Below are 6,996 nucleotides of genomic sequence, written 5' to 3'. Positions count from 1 at the left end.
GCAAGTTGGGATTTTACATGAATTGATATTGAATGTAAGATAACAAGATGATTGGCCCTTCGGAACAACAACACACTAAAGAGGTGACTTGCTAACTACATTACCCGGGGCTGAGACCCAACAACGCGCTGGCCAGGATATCTCGTCTACCTTAAGGGCGGGGCGAAATGTGTATGCCTTTTGAAGAATTTGAAAGAACCATATGGGATAAGGGTTCACTGTAGTTATATTTTCTGATTAAGGGTTTGCTCAAATGCCAAAACATCTAGATGTGTTTTTCTTTGTCAAAGGGAATGTAAGGTTGATCGGGAATGATGGGGGAGGACAAACGAAGAAAAGAAAAATATTTGACAGATTCTCAAAAAGTCCAATATGATTTATTATTAGACCAATCACTCGGCCATTGTCATTTCGTGGGCTTGGTTTCAAAGTCATCACTTCCCTGCTTCTTTGGCTACGGCCTCAAGTTTAATACTAAGGTGTACATTGATATTCTAAACAAATCAATGCAACAATGTATGCGCAAGAGGTTTGGCAACATAAGCACAATATTGTCCATTTTTCTGAGGCTTGGATGGCGAATGCCTGCAGAGTTTAAGAATCAGGGTATCAGATCAAACGTGGTTTTGATTTCCAAGCTAGACAGACTGAAGCCAAATTATTTTGTTCACTTGGGCCAATAAGAACTTAAGAAGCTAGAAGGAGTTCTTGCTTGGGCTAAAGGCAACTCCAAACCTCACCGCTCAGTTGAGGCATTCTTGTACCCAATTTGAAGAGCCATGACTAAGTAGTCGCCAAAAAAACCATTATCAAAGTTAATGGTTTGTTTCCCTTGCCTGGAACTCAAAAAGTAAGAAATGATGGTAACCCATATTTAACCGGTTTTAGATATTGCCAAGAAAAAAGCTTTTCGTTCAATGATAGCCCAAAATAGGAATTTCTAGCCACTACAAAGATGTCCATATTATTTATAAAGTCTACCCTGTGGTCCCAACCTCTTTACTTTCTCCCAATACCAGATGTCTTTCAAAAGGCCATGTGAAGCAACGAAAATTCAAGAAAAATGTAGCCTGACAACACTGATTTTCAGCATTTTGAGGATGGAGATTGGGACCGATTGGGACATTGAAGCAGCAAAGGAAGATGCCGTCACCGTCAATTTTTGGGAAGTTACTTGCTCTTTTGAGGCTTCACATTTCTTTGTTAAGAGATTAAATCGAAGTTTCAAATCATCTGTCCATAATGGTATGGTTCATAGAGCATTGTATTTTAATAAACAGTCACAGTATTGCTCATTAACATGCTTAAAAATCACTTTTTAGCTGAAAAAAGCTATTTCTTGACCTATTTTTTTCTCCTCTAGAATTGTCTATTCTACAAAAAACTTTTTCAAACCTAAAAAACTCTTTTGGTATAATATTGATTTTATCTTGGTATTTTAATACCTCTACTGAATTGAAAAGTACCCCAGTGATCTCCCAAATTTTTTTGCTATCATCATTCAGTTGCTTATGGGGGTCAATATGACCAAGAACACTATAGCAAGGAAACGGCACTTTTTGTGACCAAATCTTTCCCGCCATGTTGGACCAAAATCATTGGGGTTGAATTTTTTGATTGTCAACTATTGGCATGTCAGCTATTAAACAAAATGTGAAACCAAAATCATTTTTGTAACCATTGATGGTATGCGCTTCAAACAAGGCATTTAAATATACTTAAAATGACTGCTGACATGTCTCGAAAATATCTCGAAATGCTTAATATTAGGGTGGCCACACTTCATTTCCCTGAATCCTTCACTTAACATGCCCTTGTTTTTAGATTTATTTTAACATTTTAAATATGGCTTTCGTCTTCCAAGGTTCTAATTTCAAAAAGGCATGAGGCATGTTATCCCCATAAAATTGAAGTAGTTCAAATTTTGAGAAGAAAATCTTGACGTCAATGAAGTCCTTCCTCCTAGCAAGCACGGGTTCCGAGCGCATTTTTGCACGGTTACCCAACTGATTGAGCATTTAGAGCAGGTCATTGAGGGACTGGAAATACACAACTCAGTTGATGTTGTCCATCTTGATTTTGCTAAGGTCTTTGATAAAGCAAATAAAGTTTTGTTGGATAGACTTCATGCCATTGGGATCCAAGGCAAGGTTCTCAATTGGATAAGAAGCTTCATTCATGATACGAAGCAAATTGTTAAGGTTGAGAGATCCCTTAGTGACATAAATGATATCAAGTCGTGTGTTTCCCAGGGCTCCATCTTAGGGCCCCTCCTTTTTATAGTTTTCGTTGTTGCCCCGCTTCAAAAGCTTAGTATTACTGCCAGTCTCTCTTCTTATGCTATTCTTTCTTGTAGAAATGGCCAAGATTCCAGTAGCCTTGCAAAGGACTTAGATAGAATTTACTTTTGGATTACTGGGAGTAATATTGCCCTGAAAGTTATAAAATTCCGCTCAATGATCTTCGGGTCAACTCCTTTGAATACTCCACTCATAGATAATGGAGGTAAAGATATTGAGTAGGTCTCATCTATGAAAGATCAAGGTGTAGTCCTCCAAAACAATGGACAGTTCGATGAGCATATCCAGTTGAAGGTGGGTAAAGCTTTTCAAATGTGTGGTTGGATACATCGTACTTTTAAGTCCAGAGATGCGATGCTGACTCTGTACAAGTCGATTGTTCAGCCACATCTTGCATATGCTTCACCCATTTGAGCTCCAATGAATTCAGCAGGTTTCCAAAGGTCGGACAAATCCAATGATTGTAGCGAATACGTAGGCCTTGTTGATCCGGTTGCATCTTTCAAGTCAGACTTTGACAAATATTTAGATAGCATTCCAGATCAACCTTACATTCAAGCACTAGCTCGGTCTGCCAACTCGAATTCGTTGGTAGACCAAATATCATATAAAGATTGAAAGGTAATAAATAGACGAATTATAATCTCTCATTTTAATAGTACTGGGGATTACATTCCCTGTAAAGGTTAGAAAAGCCCGTGAATCCCACCCCCACCCAAAAAAAGTAAAGAAGATTTTCCCATTATGCATTGCAATTGCTTAAGCCAAAAGAACATGACAAGAATAGGTGTCATGTAGCTCCAAGGAAATAAACAACATCATTGCTCATTAGTAAAGCTCGGAAAAATAAATGCAAGTTAACGTAAAGAGTTGCTCCCAACTGTAGGGAAATCTAGTAAGGGTAGCTGTCTGGAATTTACTCTCAACGGCAAAACAAGTTATTTTTCCAACCTTTTCTCAATGGTATAGCATGTTGTTAAGAAAACTTTAGGACTGTTTGGAACAGACATATAACCATTGATTTAGCAAAGTAGGGTCTTGCTGAGGCAAATTACTTGAAATGTAGGTAATCTTAATTTTAGTAAAAGTAATTATTATGAGTACCAGTTGAGTAACGAAGAACTGTTTTTGGCCAAAGTAATTGTAACTGTAATCCGTTCCTTTCTTGAGGAACGCCTCCAATTTGACGCCAATGAACCTTGAGAAGACACAGTTGCAGGATAAAGTCCTGCTTGAGATTCAGGCAGAACAAATTATGGAAGCCCCAAAGATGGCAAGAGAGAAGCCAAAATTGAAAAGTTATTGTCAAATAAATCCAAATATCTCTACATGTCTTCATGGATTTATTTGAATTAGCCAAGTGTAGTTTTCTTCTCAACTCTTTACCTAAGGTGTAGTGGCCATATGAATGGACATATTTTTTGCTCTCTTCTTCATGTTCTTGAACAAAATAGACCTGAAAGCATAGGTTTGCTGATCTGAAGCTCATAGAAAGACTTGAATGTAACATAACTGATAAATTTGAACAACTTATCAAAGTTTATTAACAAATAAAGTACAAACTGGCAAGTAAGAAGTAAAGCCCTTTTGGGTTCTGAAGTCTCCTTTGCTAGATTTCTATACACTTAACCTATTTCTTGATTTTGGTTTCCTTGTTAATATGAATGTTGGCACCAAAAGACCTTGAAGGGGGATTTATTTAGGCTGGTATGGCAAAGGAAATCACAATCCTGAGCGTTTTGAGTTTTTCATTGCAACTTGAAGAATTTTTTTGCCATTCGTTTCCGGCCAAGCTAGTACAATACATGAATAAAAAAATGAAAAAAAACTTCCCAAATTCAAGGAGGACCTAGATAACTTCCTCCAACCACTCCAGATCAACCTTCAATACCTGAGTATCATCAATCAGGAAATTCAAACTCAATTTCTGATAAAATTTTAGTTAAAGTGATTGTGTAATAACATTTTTGTGCCTTGAATCAATCCATTCAAGATATCTGTCTGTGTACAGTGTACATATAAATAATATCTTTCATTGTAATCTAGAAGGAAGCGACAGAATATAATAACCTTACATTTCTACTCTCGACGGATCGTCAAGAAGTTTTTTGAATCATTCAACACTCTAGCAACTTAAATGTTCATTACTTTTTGCCACAATCAATGCAGTTTTTTCAAAATGAGTGGAAAATGTAGTAAGAGTCCCATAGCACAAACAGAAACTAGTTTTGCAATCGAATTTTAATAAAACTGAAGATTATGTGGTCCCACAAGCTACTTTACAGTGCCTATTCGAATTTGGTCGTTGACCTTTGGGGTATTGCCATCTAGTGGTCATTTTCTAGAACATGGTCCTGTAGCTGTTTCTTCTCAAGGTTCATTTGATAGCATTTATTACAGAGTACTTTCTTTCTTTTGTTGGCTAGTTTGAATTCAACATGACTCGGCCTATCATTTGGCCCTAGCTTAGAGCGAGCCGTACCGACAGTCCCATCCCGTGGAGTGAGTGGGCACTGGTTTGACCGAGTTCATAATCAAGGGCGAAAATCGGTCACTACTGGTAGAAAGGTGAGGACACTAGTTTTTGCTTTCATTTCTGAAATAGGAATCACTCATAGACTCGTTCTAAATAATTCAAGGGACTTTCAAGGAAGTTTGTCGGGCTTTACTTATCTCTGAATTAATCTACGTACAAGGTGGAACAATGTTTAGAATTCTTAAGTTGCGAATAAATAGTTCAAAATGAGTGCAAAGTTGGCGAAAGACACAAAGGTATCTTGAACTTGGTTGTTGTGGCCAGCCTCGAAATAAACTTCATATCTCCCTGCATTTTATGGCCAATAGAAAGAGCAAAGGAGTGATCCTGGGGATTAGAACGATTCCGAAAATTTAACACCCTGTAGAGGCCCGCGTGGTCTGTGGGAAATCACCTTAAAAGGTTTACGTTATGGCTAGTGAGCATTCTATTAAGGAACTGCTCCATTGATCGTCGTTAGTTGGTATCAAGGGAGAAATCGATCGTTTGTCAAAGCGCTTATGAGTAATGTAGTTTGAATCACTTCTTTGTGTTATTTTTGACGGGCAAAAGATAAAATAATTTTCTGACTTTTGAAAATGGTCATGAAATTTTTGTTAATGGCCGGGCCTTTACAAGCTAGTTTATAGCAGTTTTCACTGACATCTGGCAGAACCTTGAGATTGGAATGTTCTTTATCATAAAGTTGATCAAAAACCAAGAACAAGTGACAGGAATTTTCTGCACCCTTCCTCCTACAAGACATGGTTAGTGCTCTGGGATATTTTTTAGTTAGGTTTTTCACGGGCTTTCCTAACCGCTACAAGGATTGAACTCCCCTTGAAACATTTTATTTCGTCTACATCTCATTGTTAAGTGTTGTATGATAATTGGTCTACGAACAAATTTGAGTGGGCAGACCTGGCTAGCCCTTGCATGTAAGGTTGGTCTAAAATGTAAGCTAAGATTTTGTCCAAGCTAGACTTGAAAGATGCTACCGGATCAATAAGGCCTACTTATTCCCTACGAATATTAGAGGGAAGCAATTTAAACAATGATGCAACCCGAGATGGAAGAGAGGTGAGGTGGACATCATTTCGAACTAGTCTGGATTCACGAGGGCTTGAAGGTGCTCTTCTACTGTCACTAGAACTGACCCCAAGTCTTGGGTTGGGACATGGGTCATGGATGCTCTTGAAAATGTATAGTACCAGATACCTTTCGTACCTCCTCTGAACACTGTACAGTCCCAACATTTTTAGTCTCTCCCTATACGAGAGCTCTCTCATTCCTGTGATGTTCCTAGTGAAACATCTTTGGCCTTGTTCGACCTTTTGCAAACCTGGTTAACTCATTGGAACTCAAATGGGTGAAGCATATTCAAGACTTCTGACTTCTGTAGAGTTAGCATCGTGATACTACCTTTGGACCTAAACAAGCGATATTTCCAACCACACATTTGAAAAGCTTTACCCACCTTCAACTGGATATGCTCATCGAACTTTCCATTATTTTGGAGGATTTACCTAAATCTTTCATGGGCGAGACCTGCTCAAAATGTTTTTCTGCGTCATTTACAAGTGGAGTATTCAAAAGAGTTGACCCAAAGGTCCTTGAGCGGAATTGCATTCTGCTCAATTCAGGCCATATTACTCGTTACAACCCAAGAGTAGATTATATCTAGGTTCTTTGCAAGGCTACTAGAATTTTAGCCATTTAGCGTCTGGATAGGGTGAGAGAATGGCAATGAAATCAAGCTTTTGAAGTGGGGCAATGAATATTATAACAAAGAAGGGCCCCTGGGAACACCTGACTTGACATCATGTATGTTAGTAAGGAATCCCTCGACCTTAACAATTGTCTTCCTATCCTGAATTGAATGAAGCTTCTTATCCAATTGAGAGCCTTGCCTTGGATCCCAATGTCATGAGTCTATTCGGCAAAAGGACTAATTAACTTTCTCAAGGCCTTGGCAAAATCAAGATGGACAACATGAACTGACTTATGTCTCTCTAGATCCTCAATAATTTTTCCTATATGTTCAATCAGTTGGGTAACCGTGCTAAAATGCGCTCGGAACCCATGCTGACTAGGAGGAAGGACATCATGGACTTCAAGAAACTCTACAAGTTTGAACTTCATGATATTTTCAAACACTTTTGCAATATTCGAAGTGAGACA

This window comes from Tigriopus californicus, chromosome 5, assembly GCF_007210705.1.
Source record: "Tigriopus californicus strain San Diego chromosome 5, Tcal_SD_v2.1, whole genome shotgun sequence".
Classification (NCBI taxonomy): Eukaryota; Metazoa; Arthropoda; class Copepoda; order Harpacticoida; family Harpacticidae; genus Tigriopus; species Tigriopus californicus.
The sequence above is the reverse complement of the archived record's forward strand: the minus strand, read 5'-3'. Positions refer to the sequence as shown.